Source organism: Corylus avellana, chromosome ca1 (genome assembly GCF_901000735.1).
Source record: "Corylus avellana chromosome ca1, CavTom2PMs-1.0".
Taxonomy (NCBI): domain Eukaryota; kingdom Viridiplantae; phylum Streptophyta; class Magnoliopsida; order Fagales; family Betulaceae; genus Corylus; species Corylus avellana.
In genome coordinates, this window is record NC_081541.1 from 45,285,021 (window position 1) to 45,304,039 (window position 19,019).

At 31.6% G+C, this 19,019-nt stretch overlaps 2 protein-coding genes across 9 annotated transcripts in view; both read right to left on the reverse strand.

Moving 5' to 3' along the window:
* The window catches only part of LOC132175054 (protein SUPPRESSOR OF npr1-1, CONSTITUTIVE 1-like), a 47,379-nt gene that overhangs the window by 8,936 nt on the left and 19,424 nt on the right, over nt 1–19,019 (reverse strand). The gene's annotated exons all lie outside the window — the stretch shown is intronic.
* LOC132174980 (putative disease resistance protein At3g14460) overlaps nt 1–19,019 on the reverse strand; it is a 62,999-nt gene that overhangs the window by 6,636 nt on the left and 37,344 nt on the right. The gene's annotated exons all lie outside the window — the stretch shown is intronic.

The window sequence follows — 19,019 nt, forward strand, 5'->3', positions numbered from 1 at the left end:
AATGCTTGGCAAACGGATGATAAAAACAAAAACCCCTTTCATTTTCCCATTTCGTACTTTGTTCAACACAATAGGTAGTCAGACCAAAACTAAAATTTTAGGGAATTATCAAATAATTTGTAATGTTTTTCAAATTTTCAATTGAAGCAATATCTTTCAAAATTACAATCTAGTATTTTGTATTTTTAAGAAAAAGAAAAAAAAAACAAATTATGTAATTTTTGGTGCAGAGGGGTTATAATATAATACAATTGTTGGAGAGGTACATCAGTGATGATACAAAGACTTAGAGTATGTTGCGTTTGAGAAATAGAGCTTTTAAGTCAAAAATAGCTTTTGGGTAAAAACTTCATTTTTAAGTTTTTGCCAAAAGTGCGTTTTGGCCATTTTCACACTTTTTAGACCCTTAAAAGCGTTTTTAATTTTTTTACCAAACGAGGAAAAATAATGAGGAAAAAAGTGCAATTCTTTATTTTAGTTTTTTTTTTTTGGAACTTCACTTTGAACTCGCAAACTACTATGCGTTTTGAGAAGACTTCTCCAAATTTCAAAAACTCTCAATTTCACCTTCTGAACTTTTAATTTAATGCAATGTTCCCCTCTATTAGTATTTAAATGTTAAAAGTGATAAAATGACCATTATAGTACTCCTAAACTTTCAATTTAATGCAATATATCATTTCATCAGTTTTTAGACGTTAAAAGTGATAAAATAACCATATACCCCTCATGTCAAAAAAAAAAAAAAAAACCATATACCCCTGACTTTATTATCAAATTCTAAATTTACTCTTAATTTGAAATTAAAAATGAAGTTATTATAAAAAAAATGGTCACAAGGTGACCCACGGTTGGGTCACCTTGTGACCATTTTTTTTCTTCATTTTTTCATTTTAAAAAATTAAAAATTGAAGGGTAATTTTGTCTTTCTTTGATTTTCGTTAGGGTTTAACAACAAAAATTGATGAAGGGGCGTAAATTGCATCAACTTGAAAGTTCGAGGGGTGAAATGTAGTATTTTGTATTTTTTTTTTTTTTAAAAAAAAAATTATGTAATTTTTGGTGCAGAGGGAAAAAAAATAAAATTATGTAATAAAAATAAAAAAAGATCCAAAGTATTACAGGTAAAAAGAGCCAAACTACTTTTAATTAAAAAAAGAAGAAGAAAATAACACTAAATTGACCCACCAAAGTATTACAGGTAACCAATATTAAAAGCTTAATTGACCCAAAGTATATATCCTTTCGGACTTGATTTGGTTTAGGTGCCGCAATATACATTTTTTTGTAATTTTTTTTTTTTAAAGCATTTAAGCCAAATCTTTCTTTAATATTTTGAAGTGTTTAAGATGAAAAATTAAGCATTTCTTTAAAGATTAATTTTTTTTAAAGCACTTTTTTTTTTTTTTTTTTTTAAATGTAACTTTTGGTGCAGATCGGGGTTACAATATAGCTGTTGGAGAGGTACATTACATAGGTGGGGATACAAAGACTCGTTTTATAATGCAAGTGTAGGTGAGCTTCTATTTTGCTTTTTCTTTGATTCCTTTCATACTAAATCATGGAGTAGCAAGAGTCCACCATTGTTGGCCTCATTCAAGTAAAGCCAATTTATCAGGAAAAGGGAAGAAAGACAAAGAAACAAAGGAAAGAAAAAGATTTCCACAATCCAAACAAAGGAAAGTCCATTACCAGGAAAAAAAGAAGAAACAAACAACTCTGCAGCTTTCATGGTTTTTTTGGAAAGAAATTAATGAATAAATCAGGAAACGATGCAAATTAAGATGCAAATGCACAAGTAATTGGGATCTCAAAAGTGAATTCAAAACTGCATGCTTCGAGGAAGTTTGTGGCGTGCTTGCTTGGATATATATTTCTCAATTTCTATGTTTTGTTTTCTTTTGCTTAAGAAATTTTTATATAAAATATAAAAATAATCACAAATGTTAAAATTATTTTCATATTTATATCACATTAGAATTTTCGTTAAAACAAAAACAAAAAAACATGCTCCAAAGCACATTACCAAAAAAAGCAGCTGTTTTTATCCATAAAAAACTAAAAATAAAACATAATGCCAAGAAATATCATTTTGATATTCTTTAAATACATGCTATTTTGAAGGATATATATATATATATATATTCGTTTCTAATGCTTCAAAATTCGTTTTTAATGCCTCAAAGCTCGTTTTTGAATTCAAAACTAAAATCTAGAGGTGGAAGGTTAACTCTTTAGGGATTTTATCACCTTAAAATCTAGTGTATTTTGGTTCAAGTTATTTTTGTGCACTTATTATGTTTTTGCTTATGTATCAGTTATTGATTGGAGGCTATAAAAATGGTGTTATCCGGATGGTCATGATAAAATGTTATATATATATATAGAAGTGTCTTTTTTTTTTTGAAAAAAACAAAAAAAAAACAGCCCAATTAATGAGTTGGTTGATTGAATGTTGCCAATTATGGTGGACTCCACTCCAAGACTCCAAGTTTGTGATTTAGTATGAAAGGAATCAAAGAAAAAGCAAAATAGAAAGCTTACCTAAACTTGCATTATTTGACAAATAAGGAGAGAAGACTTGTAAACACCTAAAACAAAGTCTTTGCATCCCCACCGAAGTACCTCTCCAACAGTTGTGATTGACTACGAAATTTTTATTTTTTTATCCCAAATTATCATCAAAATTGTATTGTAACCCCTCTCCACAAAAAATGACAAAAACTATTTTATAATTTTTTTTTTTTTTTAAAAAAAAAATACAAAATACTACACTCTAATTTTTTGGTAATTTTCATTTTCTTTGTTACATTTTCCTTGATATGTGATTTAAGTAGATGACTCTATTTATAGAGCTTTAAGCTAATTTCAAATACAAAACAAATTCCTTGAATTAAGGGTAATTAATCACAAATCAAATACTCATTAATCAAAATGCTCTGCTAACAGTACCACACGGCTTACTATTAGGAGACCCCAATATCATTTGTAATGACTTAGAAAAAAAACGTTAGTCACATCTTCGCTATCACTCCAAAATAATCTAGCCAATGTTACATTAATGCATACAATAATCACATACTTTATTAGAAATAGTACAAATATAGTATATTGAATTATTCCTTTTTTTTTTTTTTTAGTTTGAAAAGGTATTCTAATGTAATATAAAAGTGAAAATAATTTTTTAAGTGTTTTGTGTTTTAGATTGTTTGTTAGTATTTTTGTTTTGAAAATAAATAAATAAAAAAGGTTTGAAGTTTTACAAATGACTTTTTACTCATACTTTGTATATCAATTTGCTCCATTTATTTGAAATATTTTAACGGTATTTTGAAATAAAAGGAGAACAAAAATCATACTTGTAGCATTCTCATTCACCAATCCTAATTTCGTCAAATTTGTAATGGCATGCAAATGGTAAGCAAGTATATCTCGTACAATTTGCATATAAATGCGTATTGACTCTACTCACAAATAATGTATTTCTTATATGCTAAGGACATATGTCGCTTTTAGAAACTAATTTGTAATAAATTTCTGTATACAATATAAATTAATCACAAATATTTAAAATTATTTTCGCATTTATATCAACATACTCCAAAACACATTACCAAAGAATGAAACTGTTTTTATCCTAAAAATGTCTAAAAAAACAAATGCTTTACATTCTTCAAATACAAACTATTTTGAAGGAGAAATGTTACTTGCTCTATTGTGTTCTTCTATTCTTGAGTGGATATTATTATTTAAAAAAAAAAAAAAAAAACTTCATTTATTTCTTTCATTTGATTTTTATAAAATAATATTCTCCTAAGACCATAAAAATACTAAGAGAACACCATAAGAACAATTATTCTTCTTCTCATCCTAGATGGATATTATTTTCTGAAAATCAATTAAGTGAGAGAAATAAGGGAAGTTTCTTTTTAGAAAATAATATGTACCTAGGTCTAGAATATCACAGTAAAAGAACATCAAAAGAGCACCTAACATATATATATATATATATATATATATATATATATATATAAAGTGTTTTTCTTAATGAGCTCAAAAGAGACATGTTGGTTGATTGAATGTGGCGGCCAATTATGGTTGGACTCCACAGAGGTGAGAAACAAAGAAAAAAGGAAGCTGGCACTTGCATTATTTCACTCTAGAAATGGTACATATATTCCTACTTTCATATTTTTACATGAACATTTTTTTAATGTTGCAGTAAAAATTAGTATTATATTCAAAATTTAAAAGTACTAATTTATCTAAAATTTAATAATAATTTTTACTATCACATCAAAAAAATATATGAAATATAAGAGGGTAAAATAGAAAATAAGAATATGTGTATCATTTCCCATCTAACACTCAAAACTTGACTTAGAAAAAAAAAACCAAAACACTCAAAACTTGAAAGGAGCCTTTTGCTGATCGAAGTCTTTGGTGTCGCCAACATACATATATAGACCTTGCTAGTCAAAGGGAAGAAAGTAGTGAAAAAATTAGAAAGATCGATCACCATAATTAAATCCTATTTTCTTTCTAGCTAGAAAAATAAATTGTAGATCAAACACGTAAAAAAGTTAATAAAGGTTCTGGTTGTTAATATATTTTGAGGAAAAAAAAAACAACAATTGGTTTGAGACTTGAGAGAGTGTTTTAATGTATAGAATAATTTCTATAGGAATTTGACACAAATTAAGTTGTTTGTCCTCTTTAATAAAACAATGACATGCCAACTTAGAACACCAAACCAAAAAAAAAAAATGATAACACAAAATTATTTGTTCTACTTCTCTCCCGTTCCCTCTATTTTGCTGTTGTCTTACGTACGTCTTTTTTTTTTTTTTTTTAATGTGTGTTTTTAAATTTGGTTTGAAAGAGTGTTTTGATGAAATATGAAAGTGAAAATGATTTTTTTTTTTTTGTCAAGAATGTTTGTTAGTGTTTTGTTTTGAATAAATAAAAAAAATAAAAAAAAAAACAAAAAAAAAACACACACAACAGATTTTCCCATTTCTACTTTTGTTCAACGCAATAGGTAGTCAGAAGAGAACTAAAATTTTAGGGAATTACCAAATAATTTGTAATGTTTTTTCAAACTTTCAATTGAAACAACATCTCTCAAAATTACCAGAAAATTTTGAAGTCTAGCTTGTAGTATTTTGTATTTTCTGAAAATACAAAATAGACGACTTATAGTATTTTGTATTTTTTTTTTTTTAAAAAAAATTATGTAATTTTTGGTACAAAGGGGTTACAATACTGTTGTTGGAGAGGTATATCAGTGGGGATACAAAGACTTAGTTTTAGTTGTTTTTAACTTTTCACTCCTTATTTGTTCGATAATACAGTTGTTGGAGAGGTACATCGGTGGGGATACAAAGACTTAGTTTTAGTCGTTTACAAGTCTTCTCTCTTTATTTGTCCGATAATACAGCTGTTGGAGAGATACATCGGTGAGGATACAAAGACTTAGTTTTAGTCGTTTACAAGTCTTCTCTCCTTATTTGAACGATAATACAGCTGTTGGAAAGGTACATTGGTGGGGATACAAAGACTTAGTTTTAGTCGTTTACAAGTCTTCTCTCCTTATTTGTCCGATAATACAGCTGTTGGAGAGGTACATCGGTGGGGATACAAAGACTTAGTTTTAGTCGTTTACAAGTCTTCTCTCCTTATTTGTCCGATAATGCAAGTGTAGGTGAGCTTTCTATTTTGCTTTTTCTTTGATTCCTTTCATACTAAATCATGGAGTAGCAAGAGTCCACCATTGTTGGCCTCATTCAAAGTAGCCAAACACCATTAATTACCAGGAAAAAAGAAGAAACAACCAACTCTGCAGCTTTCATGGTTTTTCTAGGTAGAAATTAATGAATAAATCAGGAAGTTACTGCTCAACAAATAATAAATCTCAATATGTTTTGTAGAAATTGAAAAGATAAAAGTGAAAGAGAAATATAATATTAGCTCAAATTCTTTGATTAAATGATGAGATAAATCCAAACTCATGCAATTTTAATATATAGCTTCTAAGCTCATCATCAATGGACTTGATCATTCTCCTAATAATTTCCAATTTCAAAGCCTTCTCATTTTCCTATTTCCTACTTTGTATGAAGACAATAGACAGGTACGTACGTACGGAACTAACAAAACTAATCTTTAAAGACTTGATAACATTTTAGGAGGATTTTTTTTTTGCCTTGATAATATGCCACCACCTTAATTAATAGATAACATTTTCTAAATGCAAGAAACTACTAGAGGAATCCCGATCCAACTTTTTCACCAAATTCTCCTCCTTGAGAGTAACTATTTCCCTGATTCTACAGCTAAGAGGTGATTATGTTAGAAAATATAGTTTTTTTAAGTTAGAAATAGTTTTTTTTAGAAAGAAAAGAAATTTCACTTTTAGACCGTATGTAAGCCTCTCCCTAGAAATATTATAAAAGTCTAAAAATCCATCTTCCTTCGGTATTTATTCCCCAACTGCCACCCAAACCATGTGAAGAAATAAATACAGGTCATGACTTTAATTTACTGGCAAGGAGCGAGAGACAACCAACTCCTCCGACAAAGTAAGTTGGTCAGCAGTCACCACCAATATTCATTACAAAAAATAAATGAAAAGCTGTCAAATGGTCCTCTCTAATAGCAATTGGGGGTCCTTCACTGCCAACCCCATTAAATTCTATCTGAATAATCTCTACCTATCTGCTAATTAATTGGTCACCTCTTCATTTTAACAAACTCATTTTTATGCAAACCCAACAAGAATAGCAGCAAGAATTAATAGGAGAAACAGGATCTTTCTTTCTTTATATGACATAAACAAAAGGATGCTTTTATGTTTACATGCATCTCAGTCACTTGTTGCATCCAATTTTATCTACCGACAACTATGAAACCTTAATTGGTTTGAAATATATATGTTGTCCTTAATTCAGATGGTTAAACAAAGTTAATCACGCCATCAATCTACGGCTCTAACATGGAGGGTGTTTTGGCTCTCATCAATAAGCTTCAGGATCTATCTATGAATCCTTGTTTAGTTCAAGGGAATTCACAAAATTCAACTACCTCAAACTAAGTGGAATATATATATATTGCTGCTAATAATGGAACGTGGAAATTTAGAATTTATTGTTTAAATTATTTTGAGATTGAGAATTAAATTAACAATCAACTTGTCTTGAGAGGGTTTCAATTGAGTTTAATTTGTTTTTTTTTTTTTGGTTTTGGTTAACTTTATATCCTTTTCTTTTTTATTGGGTGTTTAGACTAGTAATTTTAATTGTCAAACAGGTTGTGAACTATTTATTACGCAGGTGGATAAAAAACCTATTACCTATAGACACAGGGCTCGATTGCATTACCTCTGCTTGATGATGGAGAAAGTATTCAGTACAGTATTGGCAGGGACTTAGAATTTGTGAGAGATGGATCAAGCAAATCAGTGAGAGTGCGTTTTTTTGGGTCCAGCTTCTCCCTTTGGACGGTGATAATATCTTTAATCAAATCTCACTTTGATAAGAATTAAAAAGGAGCAAAGAAAAAACGAAAGGCAGCCGAAACTACAAAGCAGAGTTGCACTCCTCTAAGTATTGGAAAATAGATTGTCCATTTCATTATCATAGCATTTTCTTAACAAATGACATCTAATATATATATATATTAAAAGAAATCTTGATCATACTTTATTTTATTTTATTTTAAGTAATGCAATCTCATCTTTAATTTCTAACTAGTTTTTATAATTTTTACACATCATTTATTGGTACTGCCGATATGGCTTTTATACATAGACTTTTGCACTACTTTGAGGATGGGGCCGTCGAAACCTTTCCAATTCTGGTACTAGGATTGTCGCCTTCCTTCTTTCTTTTTGGCAACCTAATTAACTCATCATTTACTAAGAAGAAAACATAATTCATCCATTTAATTCATATGATAAAAGAATCGATGAAATATATTAAGGGAGTGATTTGATCTGACTTCTTATATTAGTTATATAATTAAGGGTTCATAAGGGGTAGTTCAATCGACTAGGAACCACGTCTCATAAAGCGGATGTCATTAGTTCGAATCCTCCCTCTCTACCCTCTTGTGTGGACATGTCAACAAAAAATAAAAATAAAAAGGTTATATAATTAAGGAGTATAACTAATTATATATTTGCCAAGTATAAAAGAAGCTACCCACATTTTAATGGTTAATTAGCAAATCAAATATTAATAGGGCATAAGATTGAATCTCCCTCATTAAAGTAAAATTTTATTTTGCACAAATATTACCTATTTTCCTAATTAGGATGATATTTTCTTTTAATAAAAACCCTAGTTCAAACAAATTATAGCCGCCCACGGTTATTAAAGTCGATCCCTATGTGTAAATTTTGAAATTCTATTTTTTAAGGGGATTTGACTTACATACTGTTATTTTAATAACAATATGTATGTTGTAGTTGAATCAACGGTCAAGATTGAATTTCTCAAAATCTCTTTTCATTTTCTCTCTCATATTAAATACTTTTAAAAGTAAGTCAACTTTAAAATTCAATCTTAACCGTTGATTCACCTACAACATATAAGCCAATTGCTTTTTAAGGAAAGCTCTTAATTAAATTGCATCAATCAAATTTAACTCATTTAAGACAAAATCATTCATTCACCCTTTATTAATTCTAGCAACATTTTCCAAATACACCCTACCCAATTAAATTTTAGGATTAATCAATGCTTGCATAGAAAGTTTACGACCTTTCCATTTTCATGCTTTTTCCCAACATATGCCTAAATTCTGTTAGAGCATATCATGGAGTTCAAAGAATAATAGTCACAGTATAATATTATTACTTACAATTGAAGAATATAAACAATTTATTTCATTAGAAACACCCACCTAGAATTTCGACATACAAAGTTCAACCAATTTTGTATTAATTATTTATTATAAGGACCGCAAAATGCATGGAGTGATTTGTGTAAGATCGTATGTCTTTCAAAATTCGAATACCAACTTTCCTATTTTAACTTGAAGGACCCAAAAAAGAAAAAAGAAAAAGAAAAGTATTTTGAAAAAGAGAAATGTTTCAATGCAATATAATGCTCACATTCGACCCCTTTTTAGTGACAGTGTCAGATAGACAATCACATGTGGAGGATTGAAATTTGAAGTTTGAATTTCTATCATCTTTTCCCATCAAACAAGTTACTAAATATGGGCCAAATGTGGGCATTATATTGCACGGTATCATACATCTTCTTGTTTTTGGGCAACCTAATTCAATGTCTCCTAATTAATACGCTCAATCAATGGCTATAATTAATTTTGATAAAAAATAAAAAATAAAAATGTTTGAGTTGGTCGTGTTTACGAGATTAATCCTCATTGGATGCATAAAAGTGTATTATTTAATTAATAGTTGTTGTTGCCCTCTGAACAATAATGATAATTTTACAGGATAAAGATTTTTTTTTGTCCATCCTCCTATCCTTCTATTTTTAAAAAAATTACTTTATATATATATATATATATATATATATATATAGAAAACACATTTCTTGATAGTGGGAGAGGTCCATTGATGGGTGATACAAATTAAGACGTCTCTCCTAGTCAAATAATGCAAAGTACTGTGCTAAATCACATTTCTTGGAGTGGGAATACATTGTATATCAATTTTCTGTATGTAAGTTAAGCATCACAATATGATTATTATAAAGGCGTTAATATTGAAATATTAAAGAAACATAATCAGGGTTTCAATCTAGCTCTACTAAAGTATTAGTTACTCATAATTAAATCATACTTGTAGCATTACTCATTCACGAATCCTAATTTTGTCAAATTTGTAATGATCATCAAGACAATTAGAGGCACAAATGATAAGTAAGTATATCTCGTAGATTTTGCATATAAATGAGTATTGACTCTACGCACAAATAAATTTTTTGTATAAAATATAAATTAATCACAAATATTTAAAATTATTTCCGCATTTATGTCACCAAACTCCAAAACACATTACCAAAGAAAGAAGCTGTTTTTATCCTACAAATTTCAACAACAAAAAAAAATGCTTGACATTCTTCAAATACAAACTATTTTGAAGGAGAAATGTTAGGTGCTATATTGGTGTTCTTCTCCTAGGTGGATATTATTTTCTAGAAAAGCGACAAAACAAAAAACTTCATTTATTTTTCTCACTTGGTTTTTATAATAAAATAATATCTATCTAAGAGGCTAAGACTAGGAGAACACTAATAGAAGACCATAAAAGCACCTATTGTTCTTCTCGTCCTAGGTGGATATTATTTTCTGAAAATTAATTAAGTGAAAGAAATAAAGGAAGTTTTTTTTTTTAAAGAAAATAATATCCACCTAGGTCTATAATATCACACTAGGAGAATACCAAGAGAGCACTAACATTTATATATATTTGTGAACCACGTCTCATGAAACGAGGATTACTAGTTCGAATCCCTCTTCTCTCTTTCCCTGTGTGGGCATGTCAATATATATATATATATATATATATATATATATATATATATATATATGGCCAATTATGGTGGACTCCACAGAGGTGAGAAAGAAAGAAAAAATGTAGCTGATTTTTTTGACACTTGCATTATTTCACTCTAGAAATGGTACATATATTCTTACTTTCATATTTTTACATGAATATTTTTTAATGTTGCAGTAAAAATTAATATTATATTCAAAATTTAATAGTACTAATTTATCTAAAATTTAATAATAATGTTTACTGTCACATCAAATATATATATATATATATATATGAAAAAAGAAAAAAAGAAAAAAGAGTATTTGTAACACTCAAAACTTGAAAGGAGCCTTTTGCTGGTCTAAGTCTGTGGTGCATGTCGCCAACATAGACCTTGCTAGTCAAAGGGAAGAAAGTAGTGAAAAATTTAGAAAGATCACCATAACTAAATCCTATTTTCTTTCTAGAAAAATTAATTGTAGATCAAACACGTAAAAAAGGGAATAAAGGTTCTGGTTGTTAATAGATTTTGAGGAAAAAAAAAAACAACAATTGGTTTGAGACTTGAGAGAGTGTTTTAATGTATATATAGAATAATTTCTATAGGAATTTGACACAAATTAAGTTGTTTGTGCTCTTTAATAAAACAATGACACGCCAACTTAATTAGAATACCCAAAAAAATATGAAGACCCAAAATTATTTGCTCTACTTCTCTCCCGTTCCCTCTATTTTGCTGTTGTCTTACGTACGTCCTTTTTTTGTGTGGGTGTGTGTTTTTAAATTTGGTTTGAAAGAGTGTTTTGATGAAATATGAAAGTGAAAATGATTTTTTTTGTTTTCAAGAATGTTTGTTAGTGTTTTGTTTTGAGAAGATAAAATAAAAAAAAAACACAACTTATTTTCCCATTTCTACTTTGTTCAACGCAATAGGTAGTCAGAAGAGAATGAAAATTTTAGGGAATTACCAAATAATTTGTAATGTTTTCTCAAACTTTCAATTGAAGCAACATCACTCAAAATTACCAGAAAATTTTGAAGTCTTGTAGTATTTTGTATTTTCTAAAAATACAAAATAGACGACTTGTAGTATTTTGTATTTTTTTTTTTAAAAAAAAAATTATGTAATTTTTGGTTTAGAGGGGTTACAATATAGCTGTTGGAAAGGTACATCGGTGGGGATACAAAGACTTAGTTTTAGTCGTTTACAAGTCTTCTCTCCTTATTTGTCCTATAATACAGCTGTTGGAGAGGTACATCAGTGGAGATACAAAGACTTAGTTTTAGTCGTTTACAAGTCGTCTCTCCTTATTTGTCAAATAATGCAAGTAGAGGTGAGCTTTCTATTTTGCCTTTTTAATTTCTTTGATTCCTTTCATACTAAATCATGGAGTAGCTAGAGTCCACCATTGTTGGCCTCAATTCAAAGTAGCCAAACACCATTAATTACCAGGAAAAAAAGAAGAAACAACCAACTCTGCAGCTTTCATGGTTTTTTTGGGTAGAAATTAATGAATAAATCAGGAAGTTACTAGTCAACAAATAATAAATCTCAATATGTTTTGTAGAAATTGAAAAGATAAAAGTGAAAGAGAAATATAATAGTTCAATTTCTTTGATTAAATGATGAGATAAATCCAAACTCATGCAATTTCAATATATAGCTTCTAAGCTCATCATCAATGGACTTGATCATTCTCCTAATCATTTCCAATTTCAAAGCCTTTTCATTTTTCCATTTCCTACTTTGTATGAAGACAATAGAAAGGTAGGTACGTACGGAACTAACAAAACTAATCTTTAAAGACTTGATAACATTTTAGGAGGATTTTTTTTTTTTTTTTTGCCTTGATAATATGCCACCTTCTTAATATATAACATTTTCTAAATGCAAGAAACTACAAGAGGAATCTCGATCCAACTTTTTCACCAAATTCTCCTCCTTGAGAGTAACTATTTCCCTGATTCTAAGAGGTGATTGTGTTCTTTTGTTTACATGCATCTCGGACACTTGTTGCATCCAATTTTATCTACCGATTGACAGCTATGAAACCTTAATTGGTTTGAAATATGTTGTCCTTAATTCAGATGGTTAAACAAAGTCAATCACGCCATCAATCATTTATGTCTCTCAACCAACGCCATGAATTCATTTATGTCTCTCATCCAACTTTGGTTAGCAGTCACCACCAATATTCATTGCAAAAATAAATGAAAAGCTGTCAAATGGTCCTCCCTAATACCATATGTCTCTCATCCAACTTTGGTCAGCAGTCACCACCAATATTCATTACAAAAATAAATGAAAAGCTGTCAAATGGTCCTCCCTAATACCAATTGTCCTTCACTGCCAACCCCATTAAATTCTATCTCAATAATCTCTATCTGTGATTATCAATCTACATCTCTAACATGGAGGGTGTTTTTGCTCTCATCAACAAGTTTCAGGATCTATGAATCCTTATCTAGTTTGAGGGAATTCACAAAATTCAATTGCCTCAAACTTATAAGTTAAATATATTGCTGCTAGCAATGGAACGTGGAAATTTAGAATTTATTGTTTAAATTATTTTGAGATTGAGAATTAAATTAACAATCAACTTGTATTGAGAAGGTTTTAATTGGGTTTAATTTGTTTTTATTTTGGTTAAAATTATTTATTACACTGGTGGATCAAAAACCTTGAGATGTAGGGCTCGATTGCATTACCTCCGCTTGATGATGGAGAAAGTATTCAATACAATATTGCCAAGGACTTGAAATTTGTGAGAGATGAATCAAACAAATTAGTGAGGGTGCATTTCTTTGAATTCAGCTTTTTACCTTATAATGCATATTTCAAATATTGATACGGGTACACCAATGTTGTCTTTGTCCAAAGCATAGTAATTCTGAAAAATGTACCATATTTTTCGTATATTGTTGTATTAAAGGAATCAATCAATTTATCATTCATATTATTAGGAACCAAATACTTAACTTCTGTCCAAAACTTCCTTCCTCAAAGTTTGGAGATGACTATTTTTGTAACTAAATACAATGTAGCCACTACAGCAGTAGTTGACGACATATATATATATATATATATATATATATATATATTTGTGTGTGTGTGTAGCTGCCAGTTTGTATCCGGTTGAAGTCTATATCTCTCTCCTATTTTGTCTCAGATCAGTACAGCAATAAAGTGTGGTTTGCAAAGGACCTCAATCCGGGTTTGTCATGGCCCAACCCTATGAGGTTTGGATTTCCATGTAACGTGAATTAATTCATGTACATTCAAGTTAGACAATTAGGATTGGTCCATTCTAATCTGTTCTATGAACTCAATAGGCAGGGTGCCTTAAAAATAAAGTTTATATGTTAGATTTCTGGTGATTGGAGTGGGAAATTCTACCCGTAAGCCCATTGTTTATCTGATTATATATATATATATATATATATATATATATATATATATATATACTATATGCTATACTTATGCTGATCGAGAAACATTGCAAACCCACTAAAAAAAATAATTCACCAGCAAAATGTAAAGCATTCCTGTATTCATGAGTGCATCCTTTGGTTGCAAGGAAAAATTCAAAATAATGCAATCTCGTTAAAAGCGTAAGGGGCACAAACATGGTACACGGAAAATATACAAAAGAACCCTCAAATAAGGAGAAAAGAAATATTGATAATCCTTAATTTATACATGCATAAGTATTTATTTCCTTAATGCTAGCAATCATAACAACAACCAGCAAAGTTAAGAAAACGTGATGACCACTTTAGGAAAGATAGTAAACAACATATCAACACAAAGAAAACAGTCAAGTCTTCCACACGAATTTTTCAGATAGCAATTAGAATGTTGGACCAACTTGTATCAGCCTTTTGAATAATATATCTGCAAGCAAGGAAGATGTGAGAAAGATTCATCAGATATGTATATACCTAGTAGGCCAAGACTTCCTACTTGAACTGTTCTGTTGTAATATGAGAACAAATATATAATAATAATTATACTCTCGATCACTTATTAAAAGAAATCTGTCTTTTTGGATACAGAACATCCCTACAAATTATAAAATTGCATGTGCAGTAAAGTATACCTCTCTATATTCATAACATACAAACCATCCAGATTGTATCTTAGGCAAATATAAATTCTACTTGATCATCGGTTGCACTTGGAGAGATTACAAGTATATTTCTGCGGGATGATGCATGTGATCCTCCTGCTGCTAGTTTATACTAAGGAAGTACAATACAACAAGAACACAAGTAGATCAGCAGAGTCAGCAGAGACGAGTAGTCACCAACGGCTATGAGTCTTCTATTGATACAAAAACTCCTATTTGTAATGTTGTCATTAAACTCAATCAATTCTCTCTAAACAAGACTGATTGCGTTCAATGACAACACTTGTGATTATCCTAGTTTAATTATCTTCTGTATTAGGACTCCTTCTCTCTTCTATATTAGGAGTACTCCTACTTGTGATTATCCTAGTTTAATTCTCTTCTATATTAAGACTCCTTCTCTCTTCTATATTAGGACTCTTAATTGTAATTACTTTCTTAGATAATCATCACATCAAGATTATCCTTTCACTCTTGATGTTTGATTATACTTGTATATCTTCAGCTATATATTTTCAATGAGAAAGGAGTAGAATGCATTCCGCCAAATAGCTGTTTCCTTAGATTTCTTACATGGTATTATAGCCTCTCGATTAACACCAAAAACACACCAAATTTCTTTTCTTCTCATGGCTCAAGAAAATTCTGTAGCTTTCTCTTCCTCCATGATGCTCAACATTGCGCATCTCTGTCAATCCAAATTGGATGATAGCAACTACCTAGAATGGATATTTCAATTCAAACCTATCCTAAAATCCAATGGCTTGATGGGTATTGTTGATGGCTCCGAGCCATGCCCACCAAAGTTCATCCCTGCACCCTCTGACAAGACATTACCTGAAGTCTTGAATCTAGAACATATTCTCTGGGAAAAGAAGTACTAGGCATTCTTAGCTGGTTCATTGCAACATTGAATGCTCCAATTATACCTACTGTTTATGGCTGCAAAACATCAGCACAAGTATGGTCAACATTGGCCACTTGTTACGCTTCCCCATCACGTCCCCATGTCACTCAATTAAGGCGTCAGCTACAGACCTTGAGGCAAGGTTCCAAGACCTGTACTGAATTCACTCGCATGGCCAAATCCCTATCAGACCAGCTAGCAATTGCTGACAATCCTATTATGATAATCTGATCTCCTATATCATAGGGGGTCTCAGTCCAATCTACAATCCATTTATCATGACCTTCTCTATGCTCACAAAGCATAAATCAGTGGCGGGAAAATTACAGTTTACCCTTTAAAGTTGACAGCGTTTTTCAATTCGAACACCAAAGTTTCAATTTTTGCAATCCACCCCCACAAAGTTTCAATTTTTTTTTCAATTCGACCAATATTATCCCAAAATTCTCATATTGCCCCTAATTTTTATTTTATTTTTTATGAAAAAAAAAACACACACACAAATTTAGGGGCGCAAAAATGGCCAGATGGCCATAGCCACCCCGAATTTTTTTTTTTTTTTTTTTAATTTTTTATAAAAAAATAAAAAATAAAAAATTAGGGGCAATATGTAAAGTTTTGGATACAATTGGCCAAATTGCAAAAATTTGAAACTTTGGGGGGGGGGGGGGTGGATTGCAAAAATTGAAACTTTGGTATTCGAATTGAAAAACGTTGTCAACTTTGGGGGGTAAACTGTAATTTTCCCATCAATGGCACTTTAATATTTCCAATCTCAGCTCCTTGGACATGAGCAACTGCTTGAACATCAAGCAGCCACTGTAGAGCACTCATCTTTAGCTATGTTCTCTCAAAGGACTCGACCTAAGCAGAGATTCAACAGCTTCAAGGGGAACTTTCCATCCTCAAAGAATTTTGACCAAAAAAGGCCCTTTTCACCTGCCTCTCCTTAAGGCTCACCCAGCAGGTTCTTTTCTGGACAACCTCAAGGCAGATCTTTCTCTAGATCACCCAACAACTTCAATCCAAACAGAGCAGCCACCTCCAGAAATCTGTTAGCAAACAAGGTTTCATGCCAAATATGTGACAGGGATAGTCATCAAGCCCTAGACTGTTTTCACATAATGGATTTTGCATTCCAAGGGAGCTATGCACCGTCAGACCTTGCTGCAATAGCATCTCTATCCAATGCCCTAGAAGATGAGGATCAGTGGCTTGCAGACAGTGGGGCTAACATCCATATCACACCTGATTTGGACAAGCTGACCATACAAGAACCATACAAAGGAAATGAGACAGTGGTAATAGGTAATGGTATTGGGCTTGGTATTTCCCACACTGGTTCCTCCTCCTTTCCCACCTCAAATTCCTTACTTTACCTTAAGGACATTTTACATTGTCCTGATGCTTCTGCAAACCTTCTCTCAGTAAACAAATTCTGTTGTGATAACAATTGTATGTTTGAACTAACAGCAACCTATTTTTTGATTAAGAACAACCCCACGAGAAGGATCCTTCTACAAGTGGCCAGTAAGGATGGCTTCTACCCTATCCAGCTGCAGCACTTCACTAGAGACAAAGTAAGAGCCCTCACTTGCCATATTGGAGTCAAAGTGCCTTCCTCAATATGGCACAATTGATTAGGTCACCCCAGTGAATTTGTTCTGCAGCATATCCTCAGCAAGCATCACCTTCTAGTGTCTTCAATTTAGTCGAGTCAGTCCCTTTGTGTTCCTTGTCAGGTAGGTAAGAGCAAACAATTAGCTTTTTCCGAGTCTATTAGAATTTCTCATGCTCCTTTAGAGCTTATTCATAGTGATGTATGGATCTCCCCAATTCAATCAATAAATGGAAGTACTTGTTATGTTCTTTCCATAGATTATTTTTCAAGATATACTTGGTTGTTCACCCTTAAACCCAAATCTGATGTGTTTGAAACATTTGTCAAATTCAAATGCCTTGTTGAAAATTATTTCAATCTCAAAATCAAACAACTCCAAACTGATGGTGGTGGAGAATATACCTCAAACAAATTTCTTAACTTTCTCTCCACCAATGGAATTCTTCACAGATTAACCTGTCCACACACTTCCCAATAGAATGGAATTGTAGAAAGAAAGCATAGACATGTCATAGAAACTGGCCTCAGCCTTTTAGCTCAATCACACCTTCCTTCAAAGTATTGGGTAAAAGTTGTTAGTACCTCTGTTTACCTTATAAACAGATTACCTACACCTACTCTCAAAAACTTCAGTCCATTTCTCAAATTGTTCCAAAAAGCTCCTGACTATACTCTTTTGAAAACCTTTGGTTGTGCTTGCTATCCTCTCTTAAAGCCTTACAACAAACACAAATTAGAGTTTAGAAGCAAGCAATGTGTCATTTTAGGTTACAGCTCAAACCAAAAAGGGTATAAATGCCTTGATCCCACTTCCAACTGAATTTATGTTTCCAAGCATGTGGTTTTTGATGAAGTGTTGTTTCCTGCTCAGGGTAGAGCAGCCCCTACTACTCCTGCAAAGGTTGATTCCCTCAAATCAGGTATTGTCCTTGATCCCTCTCACTTTATTTCTATTCATGATTCATCACAAAGGCTATGAAATATTGATGATATTCAACCTCCGTTATCTGTCATTGATCATACTGCCGTCATACCATCCACACCCTTACCAAACAATACACCATCTACATCATCATCACCTCTCAATGACAGCAGCTTATCTCATGATGCATCTCTCAATATTCAGTCACCTAGCCAATCCTCTATATCCATGTTCCTTCATAATGAACTCCCTTTAGCCTCAGCACCTCAATCTAACCTTACTGTTCTCTTTACTGATGCTTCCTTGCTTCAAGCCATATCCCCTTCACCTGAACTTCCATCTCCACATATGGTTACCAGATCAATGGCAGGACTCTCTAAGTCTAAAACCTTTCCAGCAAACTATACCAATCTCTTAAATCCACCAAACATCCTCTCAAGGCCATGACCAGCTTTACTTTCCCACCAATCCCAACTACTTTTGCTAAGGCTGCTATCATTCCCCATTGGTTTGCTGCTATGGAAAGTGAAATCCAAGCTTTCCTTGATAATGACACTTGGTCACTCGGTCCTAGCCCATCAAACCACAGCATTATCAAGAACAAATGGGTGTACAAGGTGAAGCAGCACTCAGATGGATCAATAGAGGGATACAAAGCTAGACTTATGGCTAAAGGTTTTCAATGGAGAGGTGGAATAAACTACAACGATACTTTCAGTCCAGTCATCAAGCCAGCTACCATACACATACTTTTTTCTCTAGCAGTTCATTACAATTGGCCACTCAAACAATTGGATGTATCCAATGCATTTCTACATGGTCACTTATCTGAAGAAGTATTCATGGAATAACCTATTGGTTTTGTGGACAGTATGCTCCCTGGTCATGTTTGCTAGCTCAAAAAGGCTCTCTATGGCTTAAAACAA